This window comes from Carassius carassius, chromosome 16 (assembly GCF_963082965.1).
Source record: "Carassius carassius chromosome 16, fCarCar2.1, whole genome shotgun sequence".
NCBI classification, from domain to species: Eukaryota; Metazoa; Chordata; class Actinopteri; order Cypriniformes; family Cyprinidae; genus Carassius; species Carassius carassius.
The window spans coordinates 8,109,594-8,131,042 of NC_081770.1; the positions used below are offsets into that span (position 1 = coordinate 8,109,594).

Consider the following 21,449-nt stretch of genomic DNA (forward strand, 5'->3'; position numbering starts at 1 on the left):
TTACAAATATGATAATGTTCCTGATGGGATATTCAAAGACAGACTGAAACTGGACAATCAAACTGGATCTCTGACCATCATGAACATCACAACGCAACATGCTGGACTCTATGAACTACAGATAAGTGGAGCAAAACTGACATCAAAAAAATTTGGTGTTTCTGTCTATGGTGAGCAGAGATAATTTGTTCTGCCTGTTACATATTCTTGTTTTACAGTTTGAGATGGCATCATATAAACGTTCACACAGCACTGAAATGAAAATAAAGTTGTTTAGATTTATCCACATTTCAGTGTATTCTCTCATGTTTTGCAGCACATCTGCCTGTTCCTAACATTACCAGAGACTGTTCTTCATCATCATCATCTTCATCACAGCAGAATTGTTCATTGTTGTGTTCAGTGCTGAATGTGAGTCATCTGACTCTCACCTGGTTCAAAGGAAACAGTTTATTGTCCAGCATCAGTGTGTCTGATCTCAGCATCAGTCTCTCTCTACCTCTGGAGGTGGAATATCAGGAGAAAAACAGCTACAGCTGTGTGATCAACAATCCCATAACAAACCAGACCACACATCTCAACATCACTCAACTCTGTCACACATGTGCAGGTATGGAAGTAGTGATATTAATGTTTATTTGTTGGTCTGATCTCTGTCTATTCAATTCAGTTCAAGTACATTTGCATAGTGCTTTTCAAGATACAAATAGTGGCAAATCAACTTTACAGAAAATTAACCCTTGTGCACCGTTCGATTTCTGTGTACACCCTTTATGGAGCGGATCAAATTGACCCTAATTGGATTCAATACAATTCTTCAAAAATCACACTATGAAAAACAAAGATTCAGGTACAAACTGTAAACTTTTATTATCAACATTTGTCAAATATTCCCCCAAAAATATATCTGATGGTATAATTTAATGAAAATGTTTTTTAACCATTTTTTTTAAAACTGTTTTGTTTTGACAAAATTTGAAAATAAACAGTATGCTGACTTGTTTTGCATATATATATTTTTTTTTATTTTTTATCCTTCTTAGAACATCATAACTGAACAACTAAATGTAGCTGTATAATGAAAATATTTACTTTTCTGAAGTTGGCTGTTTTGTAAACTAATTTCATAAAGTCAAGAATTTACTTCTGACATGAGTGCACAGCAAGTGTGTGCTTTTGGCATGTGAGTTTCTTGCATTTCACACACATGGTGCTGGTTTTTCTGTCGTGCTTGGATGGGCACACCTCACATCTCTTCTGTTTTTTCCTATCATCTGTGTGCCATCCTTCATTTTCTGTGGGTCTGACTCCAGATGCACGTTTCTGCCCTCCATGTTCAGAATCTCTCTGGGTAGCTCAGGTTTGTCATTTGTAATTTTCCATTAATTTTGAACACCATGATTTAGCTTTTTGAAGTGTGTTTGGTTAGGGTCAGAGCACTTTTAGATACACTTACACTTTAGAACTGGAGTTGATGCCTGACATACATGAAATAAATGTTTTTATTTTGTGTCTGTACAGTTTCTTTCGAATAGCTGCCTATGAGGGTCAAATTGACCTGCGAACATCACAAACGTAATAGTAATTTTGCTTGTATATGTAAAAAAAAAAAAAAAAAACAGCATGTTGTAACTTTGCATGCATGTCCATGATAATAAATGAGAAAAAGTCACAAAATATGAAGAAAAAAAAAAATGTTTAATATTATTTCAGGTAGCTTGAACAAATAAATGATAAGTAATTTTTACCATCTGTGGCTGGCAAAATATTTTTCTGTATTGAAATAAGTGTGAAAATCCAATTTTTTTTTAGCTTCATTAAGTATAAAAAAAAATAAAATAAGATATAACCAAGAAATTGTATTATTTTGTGTCAGTACAGTTAAAATATGCGGGTCAAATTGACCCGTGAACATCACGAACGTAACAGTAATTTTGTTTGTATATGTCAAAAGACACCAGCATGTTAAGCTTTGCATGCATGTTCATGATGATAAATGAGAAAAAGTCACAAAATAGCAAGAAAAAAACATAGGTTAACCAGTATTTCCAACAACTAGAAAATCTAAACGGGTCAAATTGACCCGCAACATAACACAAGGGTTAAGTTTCTACGATACTTAGTAGTTGCTTATAAGTAGTGACTGTCAGTTAAATCATTTAAAGAAAAATGTATTAAAAAATGTAATCAGAAAAACATATGCTTTATGTTTCATAAATTGCCTGTTTCTAAGATGGAAGAATGCGGTTTTTGTTACATGGGAAAGGGGAAGTTGCTGTCTAATAAAACGCCCAGATTTTTGACTGTAGAGGAAGTATCAGTACATCCTTCTAGTTGCAAACTGTAATCCAAGAGACTCTGGGTACTGTTTTTTTTTTTTTTTTTTTGGTCCAATAAGTAATATCTCTGTCGTATCCGAATTTAATATGAGAATATATTTTATATAAATATGAGAAATATGTTTGTAACACACTATGTTAGCTTAGATAATTTATCTGGTCTTGTTGAGAAATATTTGGGTATCAACAGCATAAAAGTGGATCCCGTGTTACCAAGGGGCAACATGTATATTGAAAATAGCAGAGGACCTAGGACAGATCCTTGTGGCACTCCATATTTTACTGGTGATAACTGAGATGACTCCCCATTTAAATAAAGTTGTAATGATTGGACAGATAGGATCTAGACCGTCTTACAGCAAGGTCAAGTAAAACTAACAATGAGATCCAGCCTTAATCTGACACAAGAAGCAAGTCATTTGTAATTTTAACAATTGTCTAACTATTGTCTAAAAACAGTGTAATGAATAAGCCTCAGGCTGAAGGAAGTGCCTCTTCCTCTGCACTTATTCCCAATTCCTGTCAACACGGGGACAGAAGAGCAACCAGCCCTTGTTATCTATCCTTTTTCATAAATTATACTGTGATAGTACTTCATTATTTGACACTATAAATATATTTTATGGAAATCTGAAAGTGTTGCTGCGGTGTTTCATATCTCTGCTTCATACTAATATTCTGTCTTTAGTAGTAAAAGTATATAAAAGCATTTTGTTATTTATCTGCAAGAGCTAAAGTACTTATACAGTATCAGACAGAAAGTATATGTCTGGCAGTCAAAAAAAAGGAAATAGAATATGTGTTGCTTTTTAATTATAGTGTCATATACTTATAATTACCTTAATATCTGTGTAAAATATATGTTCATCAGGTGTGTTTGAGGTGTCATTGATAAAGGGAGATTCTGTCACTCTGAACACTGATGTTACTGAAATACCTGAAAACAATGACATACTGTGGACATTTGGAGTTGGTAGTTCTCTCATAGCTGAAATCAGAAGAGAGAAACATCTTCTCTATGTATGATGTTCCTGATGGGATATTCAGAGACAGACTGAAGCTGGACAATCAAACTGGATCTCTGACCATCATAAACATCACAACTCAACATGCTGGAGTCTATGAACTACAGATAAGTGGAGCAAAACTGACATCCAAAACATTCAGTGTTTCTGTCTATGGTGAGCAGAAATCATTTGTTCTGCCTGTTATATTCTTGATTTTATAGTTTGAGGTGACATCATATAAGCAGTCATTCAACACTGAAATGAAAATAAAGTTGTGTAAATGTATCCTGTTTTAGTTTATTCTCTCATGTTTTCAGGTCGTCTGTCTGTTCCTAACATTACCAGAGACTGTTCTTCTTCATCATCAGGATCATTATCATCATCTTGTCCACTGGTGTGTTCAGTGGTGAATGTGGGTCATGTGACTCTCTCCTGGTACAAAGGAAACAGTTTATTGTCCAGCATCAGTGTGTTTGATCTCAGCATCAGTCTCTCTCTACCTCTGGAGGTGGAATATCAGGATAAAAACAGCTACAGCTGTGTGATCAACAATCCCATCAGCCACCAGACCAGACATCTGGAAATCAGCAAACTCTGTCAGCCATGTGCAGGTAGGACAGTAGTGATACTAGCGTTTGTACAAAGTTATTTCTAGTCCTTGAATCTGATTGGCTGCTAGACTTCTCCAGCGATCCGATATGCTAGTGATAACAGAACTCCAGCCATTTCACCATTTATATAACTCCACTTCCCACAGCAAGTGTCATGGCAGATGCCCAAATCCACTATATACTTTTAAATAATGTAATTTCAAAATGTATATTTCAATACATCTTTATGAAAATTTTATTCAGTGGTTTGGAATATGTGGGCTCCAGGGCATCAGTGGCCATTCAGAAATCATGAAGCTGACAAGAGCGTGCTTAGCTCAGACAGATCTTTTGGAATTTAGATCGAATTTGTTTTGGTGATGATGGTGCTTTTAGTGAAATGATTCTGCCATTAGATAGAGACAAGAGAGTTTTTATGAGTGAGTCAGCAGTAAATACTTGTATATCGAAAAGAGACTGAAACAGGGTTGTAAACAAGGTCTTTTTTTTACTCTCAACAACACCTTGTAAGACGCAGCCAACAAATGCACTGAGCAGTTTGGTCTTTGGAAATCACCCTTAACAAATGTAAGGATAGTACGACAAAGATATTGCTTTCCTCAGCAGATATTCAAACTAATGTTTTATTGTGAATATGAGATAGAGATGAAGAATGATTGCTGTATCAGATGCAGGTATTCAGACTTGTTCAGTCTATCTCTCTTATAATACTCTACATAATATTGTGAGCTTTTAATACACTAATACAATAAGCTTTCAATGAAGCAACTAGTTTAATGTTTTTTCGTTGATAGTTCAGAAGTGATGTTTTAGAAATAGTAACAGAGGCTTGGAATCAGCTGTTAAACTGTCTAACTTAGATTTTAATCTGTGGTGGAAGGAAGTAATTCTACACAAAAGAGGGTTTTCAAAGATGCTCCGTTGTCTCTTTTTTTTATTTAAACACGTCTGCCATCGAACTGTGGTATAAATATACTGTCATCAGCAGTGCAACATGGTTGTACAAGTATATCAGCACTCTATGATTACTATGGCCAAATCAGCCGTGCTGATAGACAGCCATATCACACTGCTAATAGCGTGATATTGAACATGTATTAATTGAGCTGATTTCTGTCTATTTTTGTAGCTCAGACGCAATAACTTACATGGATATCTCTCTTTTCCTCTCCTATACATTCCCCAGACTCAGCTTCTTTGACAGTGTTGATCTCTGTTTGCGTTGCTGAATTTCTGTTGATTGTCGCTGGATTTGGGATCTTCTGCATCTGCTGGAAATGTAGAAAAGCTGATGAAGAAGGCAAGTGTTTCCTATTCATTTGTATCAACTGATCATACTGTAATTTAATATACTGTAATTCATGAATGTAACAACATTTCGTTTCCAAATAATGTGTGCGGTTAGTGTTTTTTGCAATGATCTGCCCTGATTAACGGTCTTGTCACATGCAAAGCTAATTCTGTTTTTTTTTTTTTTTTTTTTTTTTTTTACACTCTGCTAGTATTTGTTGAAAAGTAACTATGTGATACATACTGTATGTTAATGCACTTTTTTAAAATTGCAATATTAAATATATCTAATTAATTGTGTGCATAAATGATACTGATCAACTTTGGAAGTGCTAAAATAACACATTGTAAATTACTCGTTTAAACAGTTCAGATTTGTGAAGACGAGATCACTCATGTCATTATGATAAATGAGACAATGTTCTACGAAAGAAATGCACATGCATTGGTAAGATTATTTATTTCAAACTATATTATGTCTCTATCATTTCAGCAGAGTCAGATGAAGATCAGTGTGCACTTTTCTCTGTATAATTATTTATCACATAGTATTATAAAAGACTAACATATATTTTCTTTCTCTAATAGTTCCAAAAGAAGCCAATTTACTGTTAATTGTGTATTGCAGGCATACAAGAGTAAGTTAGTTTTTATTTTATTTTTTATTGTGAGTCTAAAGATAAAAGGATTTAGATTAAGTTACTTTCATATTTTAAACTAGAGTGCATTTGTAAAGCTACTGAGAAAACACTAGAATATTGGAATAACTGAATAAAATGAAATGTTCTAAAGCAGAAAATAATACATTAAGAAATTAATATAGATATTTAAAAGGAGAAGACACTGAATCAAACTGCTATGACACAAATTCGTTGAGAAAATTATTCACTTCACTCTTGTTCTTGATATATTATTGGCCATATTTCTGTTATTTAGGCTAGACGTTACTTTTTTTCATTCAGCTTTATTATTTATTTTACTTTTGTTCTTTATTTAAAATATTTGATTATATATTATGTTATTTTCAGAAATTTGAAGAGGAGGATCAAGTAGTAGACTATATTTCTGTTAGCATAAGAATCTCCTGTGATGAACTATGAATTCGGGTCTGTTGTATTAATATTAACATACACACACACACACACACACAGTATGAGAAAATACATGTCCATATATTTTCACAACCTTATTTACTCATGCCTTGATACCAGTGCAAGTTTCAGTACTTATTTCCATCAATAGGGGCGCTAGTAGAACAGCTATTCTTGTCTATATCACATCCTCTTTCATAAAGATCCCTTTTCTTTGTCTGACAATGCCTTAAAATCATTTAAAGAATACATTTGATGATTATCGATTCACTGTTGTGATAGTTATTGTATCATGTTAATGTGCAGTGGTAAGTTTTCATCAGTTTTGGGGAGTTACTAACAAAAAGGAGAAATGCTGCCCAGACCTCATTTCTTCAGTATGTATATGACTTTCTTTTTTCAGATGAATACAGTCTATATTAAACATGTCCTAGCTCTTCCAAGCTTTATTATGGCAGTGAATTGGGGTTGAGATTTTGAAGACTGAGATGCACACAACATATATATTGATGATAATATTAATACATTTTCACCTTTCTAGCGGGTTGTATAGATTTAATTGATTCATGGCTGCATCTGCTAGGATCAATCATCTGTCTGTCAATGTGAAAACTGTGTCAAATAAAATGTGTTCAGTAAAACTAGCAATGAGTGGAATCAATGATTTCAAAGACAAAAACTTAAAATGAGATTTATTTCTTAAGAATAACAAGCCCCCCCCCCCACCAAATGATTTTCACCAATATGGTCTTATCTTCAGACCATGCTGTTGAAAAGCTATTAAAAGATTTTTAACAGACCAAACCTTTTTAAAGCACATCAACAAAATGAATGAAAACTGTGCCAAAATGGACACAAGACTATATTTCCGCAATGCGTTAGCATATTCAGACCAAATTTGCTCTGTGTTATACCAATCATGACCTGAGAATATTGTAATGAATTTATAGCCTTTTTCTTTTAATAATAATAAAAATAATACTTTACATTTATATAGCGCTTTTCTAGGCACTCAAAGCACTTTACATTGTCAGGGGGTATCTCCTCATCCACCACCAGTGTGCAGCATCCACCTGGATGATGCGACGGCAGCCATATTGCGCCAGAACGCCCACCACACACCAGCTTACTGGGGGAGAGGAGACAGAGTGATGAAGCCAATTAGCAAATATGGGGATTGTTAAGAGGCCATGATGGTTAGAGGTCAATGGGCAAGTTTAGCCAGGATGTTTTTACTGACCACAGAGAGTCAGGACCTCGGTTTAACATCTCATCTGAAGGACGTGCTTGCTGCTTATGATCAATTTGCATCCATTTCACCAAGGAATGAAGATTTGTTTGTAATAATTGCATTTGCCCTGAAAAGCAGTGTTCAGAAGAGTTGGAGATCCACTTGTTGCCTCGTCTCAGGTAATTCCGTGCCTCGGATTGGTTTCAGATCAGTCATCTGGAAGACATCTTTAGTTTTCACGTGGTGATGAAAGGGGTTTGCCTTGTATCTGCTGAAGTCAGTTGCCTTAGCTACAAATGGTGAAGCTCTGGGAGTTTCGTTGCTCGGCTTTAGACTTTTTGGCAGTCAATGAGGTTTTAACGGAGTATTTGAGTTCTGGATGACTGGATCACTCGATGGTACAGCGCGTGAGCACGAAGGATAAAAGCCCAAGGGGGTGCAGAAGCAAAACAAGCGAAGAATCCGTTCGTGCCATTTGGTTTTAAAGCAAGCCGATTTGGTCCCTCCCAGAGGTGACTATGCCATTCAGACACTGTTGCAGGGCTTAGCCACAGCCCATACAGTTCCTTTCCCGTGCATACATTAAAACACGGTTTAATTCACTGTGGAAGTGAATTTGCAGGTTTTGTAAATAACTACTATGAAGTTTCTTAACCTGCATACAAGTCCAGATTTCCCCATTTCATTCAAACCAAAGCAGTGCAAATAAAAAAGAGCTTTCATTCTACACTAAACTTTCCATATCTTAAATTTAATAGCATTATCTGCTAGAAGGGGTTATAAAACATGGGTTAAAGTTGCACTGATTACATGAAACACGTCAAGCATATAACACTGTAACAAGCGGACTTGGAGACAGAAGGTTAGTAAACTCAGGTTTGTTGACACAGAAGAGCAATGCGAACGAAGGGGAGATGAAAGGTGAGCAGATCCATAAAGGAGACTTGAGATGGAGTGGGAGACTGACAATCTTATCCTATTATAGGCGACTCAACAGGCTGACAGATAGAGTGATGGGGCACACACCTTAGTGTAGACTCTGGAGAAATACTTGGATGATCTGAGGAGATTTTCGCTGGAGAGAAGGGAAGTAGACTAGTAAGTCAATGAGTCAAAGCTAACTAGATCAGAGGTGGATTCCACTGTGTATTCACGAGATCAGACAACTTGTGTGACTGAGTTGTGTGCTTATATGTGGTGGTTAATGGGTGTCTGGATTACCAACAGGTGCCAGTGATTAGAACTCAGGAGATGGGGTGCACTGTGATTGGATTGGTGATGAGCCTGACCAATTTGTGACAAATACATAACACATATTATTTGTGAATATAGTTGCCCTTTCATACTTTTAAATTATTGTCTTTTGAACTCTTTTAGATTGTAGATCTTTTGTTTGTACAAATGAAAAGCGCACATTTTTCTGGGAAAACATTTTACAAAGGAGGGGGAAAGTGGGGACAGTTCTGAGGTGTTTGTCACTGGAACCTTTCCAGATCCAATGTTCTTTGTTCTGTTGCTCAGTTAAACATTATTGATCCTCCTGTGAAAAATGAAGCCGGGTCAGCAGGGGACAATAAACCATTTGCTGGCATGGTTCTAAACAACCGGTTTTTCGATTTTTGGATTACCACCATTCTTGGTGTTATCACTGCTTTAGATGTCTCTTGAGACAATTGGGTGCCTTGGTTAATCCCTTTGATCAATTTTACAACTTGCTAAATGGTTACGAGGAGTAGCTTTAGATGTCTTTGGAATGTAGAGTTTTAACAGAATCACAGGTTTATTTGTCTGTTCGACAGGGTCCCTACAATATATATATATATATATATATATATATATATATATATATATATATATATATATATATAGGTCCTTCTAAAAAAATCAATGCTAATTTTTTGAGATAGAAATTTTGGGTTTTCATGAGCTGTATGCCAAAATCATCAGTATTAAAACAATAAAAGACCTGAAATATTTCAGTTGGTGTGCAATGAATCTGAAATATATGAAAGATTAATTTTTATCATTTTATTATGGAAAATAATGAACTTTTATCACAATATGCTAATTTTTTTTAGAAGGACCTGTATATATATATATACATACAGTGCCCTCCACAATTATTGGTACCCCTGTTTAAGATGTGGTCGTGGACTTCTAAGAATTCTCCTTTTTTTTTTAAACAACATAGAACCCAAATGCAAAAAAAGAGAAAAATCCAACCTTTTATTTAAGTACATTACTTTGGTGGTAAAAGAAAAATCACACATTTAAGAAAAAAAAACCTTGAAATCATGTGTCCCACAATTATTGGCACCCCTTATGTTAATACTTTGTACAACCCCCTTTTGCCAACAAGACAGCCCTTAATCTCCTCCTATAACATTTCACAAGATTGGAGAACACAGAGAGAGGGATCTTAGACCATTCTTCTTTGCACAATCTTTCTAGATCATTCAGTGTCCTGGGTCCTCTCTTATGCACTCTCCTCTTTAGCTCGCCCCACAGGTTTTCGATTGGGTCTGGGGTCTGAGATGGCCATGGGAGGACCTTGAGTTTGTGACTGCTGAACCATTTTTCTGTAGATTTTGCCACATGTTTTGGATCATTATCCTGCTGAAAGACCCAGTGACGACCCATCTTCAGCTTTCTGGCAGAGGCCATCAGGTTTTTATTTAAAATGTCCTGGTAGTTCAAAGCGTTCATAATGCCATGCACCCTAACAAGGTTCCCAGGGCCTTTGGAAGAGAAACAGCCCCACAGCATCACAGATCCTCCACCATACTTCACTGTGGGCATGAGGTGCTTTTAGGCATACTCATCTTTTGTTTTTCGCCAGACCCACTTAGAGTGTTTGTTGCCAAAAAGCTCAATCTTAGTCTCATCTGAACAAAGCACAGGATCCCAGTTGAAGTCCCAGTGCCGCTTAGCAAACTCCAGACATTTACGTTTGTGAGTGTTAGTGAGAAAAGGCCTTTTCCTTGCATGCCTCCTAAACAGCTTGTTGGCATGTGGAGAGCGTCTGATGGTTGTTTTGGAGACTTTGTGACCCCAAGATGCCACTCTTTGATGCAATTCTGTGACAGTGAGCTTAGGATTTTTTTTTTTACTTCTCTTACCACTGTGCGTTGTGGCAAGATAAACTTGGGACCTCTTCCAGCCTTGTTTGTCACTGTTCCAGTTGTTTTAAACTTCTTAATGATTCCTCTGAATCTGACTGTAGATACGGGCAAGTTAAGGCGAGTGGCTATTTTCTTGTAGCCATTGCCTGACTTATGAAGGTCGACACACATCAGCCTTACTTAAATGGTGTGTTCTCTTGTCTTTGCCATGTTGACAAATGGGTAAGAGAATTAGGCCTCTGTGTCACGTCATATTTATACCCCAGGTCATGAATTACTAATTAAAAGTTCCTAGATACCCTGACCAACTTTAGCAACTACAGAAAAATATATATATTAAAAAATCAATTAAAATTTTCAGCGGAATTGTTAGGGGTGCCAATAATTGTGTATATATATACAGTTTCAACACTGTGTCTAGCACATCATGCTAGTTTGGACAAAAACTCAGATTTGAACAAGATACATTTATTTGCTTGTTGAATTATTGCATCATGTTTGGAGAGTAACAGTTTAGCATAGTTCAGGCAATAGCTGCTGGTTACCAGGTCACGAACAATCTGATATTCTGATTCACAAATATGTGTAAATAAGTTTGTTTCAAAATTATCTTGATCATGATTTGTAATGTGTGATGGCATTATGTGGTTAAGAAAACTGTATAGTTATGATAATATGACAAGAGCAGTGCACATCTCTCTCTGGCTCAGCGCCAGCTAACTTGCGAAAACGCAGTTCTAAACCACATATGTGGGACCATACTCCCAGGGGCATGGAAATAAGAATCCCATATGTGGGACCGTACCGCTCAAAGGGTTAATGTATTGCTTTTTATTTTTAATTTACAATTTGAATCTCCCAGAATGATAGGAAAGAATTCAGGGTCTTTGGTTCATGCATTTAGTGGACTCACTCAAACACAACATATTTTAAAGCACCCTACCTGCAGTGTTTGTGTCAGACACAGTTCCCCGTTTTTTTTTTTTTTTTACATTGAAACAGGTTAAAAGCTTTTAAATACAGCAGGACAACAAGATACCCTTCAACTAAAAGTTAAACACATGTGGTCTGAATATGTACTCTCATCTACAAGATGTTAGTCCACCCGACAGATCAAACCACATTTCTGAACAACAGATAACAGCTTCTTTCAGTTTGACTCAGAAACATGATATGGCAGACAGATTTTAATTTTAACTGTTTTTAATGTTAAGAACTGGATAAATATACACAACAATTTAAAAATTACAAAACTTTAATTCAGTTTTACAATGAAATTTAGTTCATAATGTAGTAGTGCATCCTCAGACTATTTTCTTCTACTTCTGTAACGAATGCACACCGGAAACGAGAGATCCAATTGCAGTGTTTTAATGGGTAATACAAAAATCAATATCCAAAGACAGGCAAGAGGTCATAACCATAAATCAGTCCAAAACAAGGAAACAAGAACCAAGAAAAACACAGGGAACACGAGAAAGCCGGGTGACAGAAAACAAGGACTCCATGAAAACAGAATGAGACAGGCTGGTATATATGGACAGGTGATAACAAAGAGAGTGGAGACAGCTGAGTGGAATACAGGTGTGCAATTAATAGTAAGGAATGGGACAAAGGCTTGTGGGAAATGTAGTGCCTGCAGTGGGGTGACTATGGGGCAATGAGACCACTAGTGGACACCCAGGAAACACAGACCAGACACTGTGACATTACCCCCTCCTCTAAGGAGCAGGTACCAGATGCTCCACCGAACACAAAGAACAAACCAAGGAACACAGAGACCAGGAGAGAGGTGGACTGGTGGAGGATAAGGGGGAGGGACGGAGGGTTGGTCCATAGAGGGAAACTGAGACAGGAAGTGAAAAAAAAAAAACAACAACACAAGGAGACCAGGAGGGAGGTGGACCAGTGGAGGTGGACCAGGGGGAGGGACGGAGGGCCAGGTCCATAGAGGGAAACAGAGACAGGAAGTGAAAAAATAAAACAAAACAACAACAAAGGGAGACCGGGAGGGAGGTGGATCGGCGGAGGACCAGGGTGGAGCAGGTGGAACTGGAGCCATGCGGTCGAAACAGAAGCTCACCAGAGCGGCGCAGAAGACCAGAACAGCCGTGCGGTTGAGACAGAAGCCCACCAGGGCAGTGCAGAAGACCACCACAGCTGTGCGGTCGAGACAGAAGCCCACCAGGGTGGCGCAGAGGGCCACCACAGCCATGCGGTCGAGACAGAAGCCCACCAGGGCGGCGCAGAAGACCACCACAGCCGTGTGGTCGAGACAGAAGCCAACCAGGGCAGTGCAGAGGACCACCACAGCCGTGCAATCGAGACAGAAGCCCACCAGGGTGGCGCAGAAGACCACCACAGTGGGATCGATGGCACAGGAGAGCAAGTCTGGTTAGGTAAGCCTGAGATAGAGAACATGGACAGGTTAAGGGTGGCCTCCGTTGCCCTGATGAGATGGTAGATGGTCTCCATGGCCATGACAGGGCAGGCGGTAAGTTCCTGAATGGCCTCCATGGCAATGACAGGATAGTTCATGACGGCCATCTTGCGCAGAGGCGCTGGTCCGGCGGCCATCTTGTGCAGTGGCTCTGGGCCGGCGGCCAACTTGTGCTGTAGCGCTGGGCTGGTGGCCATCTTGTGCAGTGGTGCTGGGCTGGTGGTCCTCCTGTCTAGAGACACAGGGCTAGAGTCGGCCATCACAACTGGAGAGAGAGGCGTGGCTGGGGGGTCCCACTGAGACCGATGTTGTAGGTACACGGTGAACCCCCAAAATTCCAGGATCTCCAGCTCCTTCATCTCCCACTCCAGCACAGGGTTATGCAGACAGGCGCTGAAAAAGTCTTTCAGGGCCTCATCATTCCTACCGCCATGGTCCAGAACATTTGTGCCAAGCCACCCACCTCACTCCCCTTTTGATGGAGGATGGTTAAGTTTGAAAGTCTCCCCATCCGCTCCTCTATGGTGACTGGGGAACGGATATGAAATCCCACACCGCTGGATCTTGGCATGATGGAGTCCTTCTGTAACGAATGCACACCGGAAGCAAGAGATCCCCACATAGCCACATTGTGTCGGCCCAGATCCAGCCCACATCTGGCACCCATGGAAAGATGAACTGGCCCACATGCAGCGTGGAATGATGGCCCTTGGGCGGACCGCTCCTGTATGCCAGATTTGAGCCACAAGCAGGCCATAGCAATGCCACATGTCAACCAAGAGTGAAGACATTAATCAGAACTGGACCTTATCTGAGCCACAAAATCAGTGTATATTAAATATGAAGTAATTTCAGCCTTAATAAGCCTGTTAACAAGCAGAATTACAGAAGGAAAGAAGTGACTTCAGCCACAACCTTAGATGAAATCAACTGAAGATACAAGAAGACATTAAATCTCTCAATATCTCAGCAGAGGAGGATCAAACAACTCCACAAACAGCTTTACCAGCTTCATTTATTACTAACCAGACTGACTTTATTTCTGTTAGACATCTACACAAGTTTTTATTGAGAATTAACAGAGGCTTTAGATTGAAAATCATCAGTAAACCAGTGTCCTTCATGATGATTATAAAACCATCAACAGATAACCGCCATCACCTGGCCTCAATTCACTTTAGCTTTCTTTGATGCCGTAAATTTGTTTAACAAACACACCGTCATAGCAGCCAAAAAAGACAAAAGATAGAATAAGAGTTAGGAGCGCAACTAATGGAAACACTAATCACTGTTATGGTGACACACATTAGAGTTAAACCTCTGTTAATTCTCAATAAAAACTTTTGTAGATGTCTAACATAAATAAAGTCTGGTTAGTAATAAGTGAAGCTGGTAAAGCTATTTGTGGAGTTATTTAATCCTCCTCTGGTGAGATCTCCAGAGATTTAATGTCTTCTTATATCTTCAGTTGATTTCATCCAAGGTTGTGGCTGAAGTCAGTTGTAGTTCTTATGTTTCTGCTTGTCTCTTTTTCTGTTCTCTTCTTTCCTTCAGTGATTGTGCTTGTTAACAGGCTTGTTAAGGCTGAAATTACTTCATATTTAATATATACACAGATTTTGTGGCTCAGATAAGGTCCAGATCTGGTTAATTTATTTACTCTTGGCTGACATTTGGCATTGCCATGGTCTGCTTGTGGCTCAAATCTGGCAAACAGGAGCGGTCTGCCAAAGGGCCATCATTCCACGCTGCATGTGGGCCAGATCATCCTTCCACGGGTGCCAGATGTGGGCCGGACTTTGACAGTCACAGGGCTTCAGTAACCGAGAGCAGGGCAGTCTCAATTGAGTGGCTGCTTTTGAAGCCAGATTGGTTGCTGTCCAGGAGGTCGTTCTGTACAAGAAACATACAGAGTAGGTTGAACACAACTAGCTCAAGTGTCTTTGCAATGAATGGAAGAAAGGATACTGGTCCATAGAGGGAAACTGAGACAGGAAATGAAAAAAAAAAAACAACAACACAAGGAGACCAGGAGGGAGGTGGACCAGTGGAGGTGGACCAGGGGGAGGGACGGAGGGCCAGGTCCATAGAGGGAAACAGAGACAGGAAGTGAAAAAATAAAACAAAACAACAACAAAGGGAGACCGGGAGGGAGGTGGATCGGCGGAGGACCAGGGTGGAGCAGGTGGAACTGGAGCCATGCGGTCGAAACAGAAGCTCACCAGAGCGGTGCAGAAGACCAGAACAGCCGTGCGGTTGAGACAGAAGCCCACCAGGGCAGTGCAGAAGACCACCACAGCTGTGCGGTCGAGACAGAAGCCCACCAGGGTGGCGCAGAGGGCCACCACAGCCATGCGGTCGAGACAGAAGCCCACCAGGGCGGCGCAGAAGACCACCACAGCCGTGTGGTCGAGACAGAAGCCAACCAGGGCAGTGCAGAGGACCACCACAGCCGTGCAATCGAGACAGAAGCCCACCAGGGTGGCGCAGAAGACCACCACAGTGGGATCGATGGCACAGGAGAGCAAGTCTGGTTAGGTAAGCCTGAGATAGAGAACATGGACAGGTTAAGGGTGGCCTCCGTTGCCCTGATGAGATGGTAGATGGTCTCCATGGCCATGACAGGGCAGGCGGTAAGTTCCTGAATGGCCTCCATGGCAATGACAGGATAGTTCATGACGGCCATCTTGCGCAGAGGCGCTGGTCCGGCGGCCATCTTGTGCAGTGGCTCTGGGCCGGCGGCCAACTTGTGCTGTAGCGCTGGGCTGGTGGCCATCTTGTGCAGTGGTGCTGGGCTGGTGGTCCTCCTGTCTAGAGACACAGGGCTAGAGTCGGCCATCACAACTGGAGAGAGAGTGTGATTCAGTGATTGTGCTTGTTAACAGGCTTGTTAAGGCTGAAATTACTTCATATTTAATATATACACAGATTTTGTGGCTCAGATAAGGTCCAGATCTGGTTAATTTATTTACTCTTGGCTGACATTTGGCATTGCCATGGTCTGCTTGTGGCTCAAATCTGGCAAACAGGAGCGGTCTGCCAAAGGGCCATCATTCCACGCTGCATGTGGGCCAGATCATCCTTCCACGGGTGCCAGATGTGGGCCGGACTTTGACAGTCACAGGGCTTCAGTAACCGAGAGCAGGGCAGTCTCAATTGAGTGGCTGCTTTTGAAGCCAGATTGGTTGCTGTCCAGGAGGTCGTTCTGTACAAGAAACATACAGAGTAGGTTGAACACAACTAGCTCAAGTGTCTTTGCAATGAATGGAAGAAAGGATACTGGTCTGTAGTTTTCCAGAAGTGTTGGATTTAGAGGTGGTTTCTTAAGCAGTGAGCTTACCTGAGCCTGCTTAAATGCTAAAGGAAATGTTCCAGAGTGAAGAGAGATGTTGATAATTTGAGTAAGTGAAGGTATGACTGAAGAAGAAATCGCTTGAAGGAGGTTAGTGGGGACAGGATTAAGTGGACAAGTTGTAGGATGATTGGACAGGATAAGTTTGGAAACGTCCATCTCTGAGAGTAGAGAGAAGGAGGAGAGGGAGTGTATATTAGTCGTTATGAAGTTATTATCAGTCAGCGGTGTGGAGAATTAGTCACTGATGGTTCTTGTCTTATTTTGTCTTATTCTAAAGAAAACTGCAATGTCGTTGGCTGTAAGAGTCGATGAAGGAGGAGTTGGAGGTGAAGAAGAAGAGAAGAGACAATTTTGAAAATTGTGCGAGAGTCAGAACAGTTGTTAATTTGGTTGCGGTAGTATGATATTTTAGCAGTGAAGACATTTGTAGAGAAGGAAGAGAGGAGGGACTGATACACACTGAGGTCAATAGTAGAGAGTCTTAATTAATGCCATTTCCTCTCTGCCTTCCTCCCCAGCCCTGAGTTTAGAGTGATGTTCACGGAGAACATCGAACAGCCAGGGGGCAGATGGGGTGGTGCATGCTGGTCTAGATGACAGTGGGCAAAACTTGTCCAAGCAAGAGGTTAAAGTGGAGCAAAGAGTGTTAGTAGCACTGTTTGTTTCCAGAGCCGATAACTGAGAGAGTGAAGGAAGTGAGGATGAAACCATAGAGGAAAGGTGAGATGGAGAGAGTGAGCATAGGTTCCATCGAAAGGTGACCTGTGGTGGAGTGTGTGCCACTTCAGGAGTAAGTGCGAGGTTAGCATTTATGAGGAAGCGGCCTGAGGTGTGCAGTGGAGCAACTTAGTGTTGTCCATGGAGCAACAGCGAGTGTAGATGAGGTCCAGTTGGTTGCCTGATTTGAGTCGCTGTAGTAGACACTCGCTTGAGATCAAATGAGGCATGTAAAGTGTTGACTTCAGCAGCCTTGGGTTTATCTAGGTGGGTGGTGAAGTCACCAAGCAGTACCAGAGGAGTACCATCATCAGGGAAGTTTGATAGTAACACATCCAACTCCTCCAAAAAGTTTCCCAAACTGACCTGGGGAATGAAAAATGACCACAAAGTGGATTTTAAGAGGGTGGGTTATAGTCATTGCATGCGGTTCAAATGAACTGTTTTTGAACTGAATTTCCATTCTTTTGAGATAAGGAGACCAGTACCTCCACCCCTCCCAGTTGTACAAGGGGTGTGGGGACAAGCAAAATTTGTGGAGAAGGCTGCGGGAGTGGCAGTGTCTTCAGGTTTGATCCAAGTCTCAGTTACGGACATGAGGATGAGACCGGAATGTAATGTTGCAAAAGTTGCTGCTTAAGTTTTTATAATAGCAATTTGCATTTACTCTAGAATGTTATGAAGAGTGATCAGATGAATTGCATAGTCCTTCTTTGCCATGAAAATGAACTTAATCCCAAAAAAACCTTTCCACTGCATTTCATTGCTGTCATTAAAGGACCTGCTGAGATCATTTCAGTAATCATCTTGTTAACAATGTTGACAAGCACAAGGCTGGAGATCATTATGTCAGGCTGATTGGGTTAGAATGGCATGTTAAATTGACATGTTAAAAGGAGGGTGATGCTTGAAATCATTGTTCTTCCATTGTTAACCATGGTGACCTGCATGGTGACCTGCAAAGAAACGCGTGCAGCCATCATTGCGTTGCATAAAAATGGCTTCACAGGCAAGGATATTGTGACTACTAAGATTGCACCTAAATCAACAATTTATAGGATCATCAAGAACTTCAAGGAAAGAGGTTCAATTTATGTAAAGAAGGCTTCAGGGCGTCCAAGAAAGTCCAGCAAACGCCAGGATCGTCTCCTAAAGAGGATTCAGCTGCGGGATTGGAGTGCCACCAGTGCAGAGCTTGCTCAGGAATGGCAGCAGGCAGGTGTGAGCGCATTTGCACGCACAGTGAGGCGAAGACTTTTGAAAGATTGCCTGGTGTCAAGAAGGACAGCAACTAAGCCACTTCTCTCCAAAAAAACATCAGGGACAGATTGATCTTCTGCAGAAAGTATAGTGAATGGACTGCTGAGGACTGGGGCAAAGTCATATTCTCCGATGAAGCCCCTTTCCGATTGTTTGGGGCATCTGGAAAAAGGCTTGTCCGGAGAAGTAAAGGTGAGCGCTACCATCAGTCATGTGTCATGCCAACAGTAAAGCATCCTGACACCATTCATGTGTGGGGTTGCTTCTCATCCAAGGGAGTGGGCTCACTCACAATTCTGCCCAAAAACACAGCCATGAATAAAGAATGGTACTAAAACACCCTCCAACAGCAACTTCTTCCAACAATCCAACAACAGTTTGGTGAAGAACAATGCATTTTCCAGCACGATAGAGCACCGTGCCATAAGGCAAAAGTGATAACTAAGTCGCTCGGGGACCAGAACGTTGAAATGTTGGGTCCATGGTCTGGAAACTCCCCAGATCTTAATCCCATTGAGAACTTGTGGTCAATCCTCAAGAGGCGGGTGGACAAACAAAAACCCACTAATTCTGACAAACTCCAAGAAGTGATTATGAAAGAATGGGTTGCTATCAGTCAGGATTTGGCCCAGAAGTTGATTGAGAGCATGCCCAGTCGAATTGCAGAGGTCCTGAAAAAGAAGGGCCAACACTGCAAATACTGACTCTTTGCATAAATGTCATGTAATTGTCGATAAAAGCCTTTGAAACATATGAAGTGCTTGTAATTATATTTCAGTAGATCATAGAAACAACTGAAACAAAGATCTAAAAGCAGTTTAGCAGCAAACTTTTTGAAAACTAATATTTATGTAATTCTCAAAACTTTTGGCCACGACTGTATATGTATTACTCATTCCTTGATACCAGTGCAAGTTTCAGTACTTATTTCCATCATTAGTGACACTTGTAGAAGAGCTATTCTTGTTCGATATCACATCCTTTTTTCATAAAGATCCGTTTTCTTTGTCTGCCTATGCCTCAGAATCATTTTAAGAATACATTTGATGATTGTTGATTCAATGTTGTAATAGTTATTGTATCATGTGAATGTGCAGTGGTAAGTTTTCATCAGTTTTGGGGAGTTACTAACAAAAAGGAGAAATGCTGCCCAGACCTCATTTCTTCAAAAATGCGCAAAACAAAACACAGGTCATGAATTAGAAGTACAAAACCAGGATTCGTAAATATAAATGTCAGAAGATTTCAATATATATCCTAGAGTAGACTAGTTTTCCTTTACTGTAAACTAAACTTGGTTCTCACAAGACTAGCATATTCTCGCCGGAGCCTGCATCCTAAGTCATCCACTGGAACACCACTCTCAACATGTTTAAAAATAACTCTGATTGTATTCTTCTGAATGAAGAAAGTCATAAACACCTAGGATGGCTTGAGGGTGAGCAAATCATGGGGTAATTTTCATTTTTGGGTGAACTATCCCTTTAAACTCTCTGTCGTCTTCCAGTGATAGTGACTTGATGCTGGATGATAAACAGGTGGAAAAAAATCCTACAAGTCCCTGAAAGTCTCCTTTTTTCACTCGTTTGTGATATAGCAAGTGACAATTGTGCATCTGAGGTTTATTTTCCCTTAAGCATTTTCACCATTATAGGTTCATCTTTAGATGCTGGTAAAAAGCTATTGAAATATTTTAACAGACCAAATGTTCTTGTAAAAGCACATTATCAAATTTAATGAAAACTGTGTCAAAAATAACACAAGGCTATATTTCTACAATGCTTTTGTGTATTCAAACCAAATTTGGTCTGTGTTCAACCAATCATGGCCAGAGATATATGAGAAGTTTCAGCACAGTGCTACCTATTGGTCAAAAATATAAAAGTATACATTTTTGTTTGTAGCTCTTGAACAGCTTGGCTAAAAAAAAATCATACGATTGCTCTCAGTTCGTCATTTTTTGCATCAGGAATTTTTAAATGTGCATCAAATTATCAGCACAGACAGCTCCTTAGCTTTTACATATAATTAATTGAAGTCAAATTTGTGACCATATGGGAAATATTTAAGGGTCTTTGGTTCATGCATTTAGTGGACTCACTCTCACACAACACATTTTAAATGTTTGCCACCCTACCACCTGTGTCTGAGTCAGACACAGTTCCTCATCACAATTTTTCACATTTAAAAAGCTTTTCAATGCAGCAGGACAACACGACTACAACAGTTAACTAAGTTAAATGCTCTGAATGTGTACTTTCACCTACAAGATGCTCCTCCACCCAACAGATCAACCCACATGTCTGAACAACAGACATCAGCAGCTTTCAGTCTGACTCAGAAACTGAACCTTAGTAAAAACAATAGTGTGAGATGGCACAGGTTTATTTATATAAAAAAAAGAACTTTATAAATATACACACCAATTTAAAAATCACAAAACTTTCACTCGGTTTTATCATGAAATGTAGTTTATCTACAGCTCCCACAATTTTCTTATACTTCTGGCCATTTAACACGGACAGGCAATTACCTTACAAAAATGTGTTAAATATAGAATTAAAATATATAATATTTTACCCATTTAAAAAAAAAAGTTAAAATTCAAGGATTGGATTAAATAAAACATTATATAATATGCAAATACAGTGTGCAAACAAGGAGTGTCAATTTCTGTTAGGGAGGAGTCACATTAGCTTGAGTGTTTTTAGCGGAGGTTTTATTAGATCAGACACTGAACCAATGAAGAAAATGTTTCACAAGTTTGTTTTGTTCTGTTTGTGCTGCTGGAGTCTGAATAGTAAGTTATTGTGTTTTGTTTGTTGGTGTTGCTAAGAATTATGATGGGAAATCTTGAGATGTCTTGTTGATGTCTTTGTTTATGTTCTGCATGCAGTGTAAAACCCGACAAGTTAACTTAACTCAAACCGTTTGAGTAAACCGATTGCCTTGACTGTAATACCCGACAAGTAAACTTAACTCAAAC

The 21,449-nt window shown here is 39.7% G+C and overlaps 1 protein-coding gene and 1 long non-coding RNA gene across 2 annotated transcripts in view; both read left to right on the top strand.

Annotated features, from left to right (window-relative positions):
• LOC132159333 (SLAM family member 5-like) overlaps positions 1–21,449 on the top strand; it is a 110,295-nt gene that overhangs the window by 85,024 nt on the left and 3,822 nt on the right. The window lies entirely within an intron of this gene.
• Positions 3,669–6,327, top strand: LOC132160369 (uncharacterized). Its single transcript, XR_009437991.1, has 3 exons — positions 3,669–3,957; positions 5,144–5,885; positions 6,276–6,327. It is a non-coding gene; the product is annotated as an uncharacterized LOC132160369 (long non-coding RNA).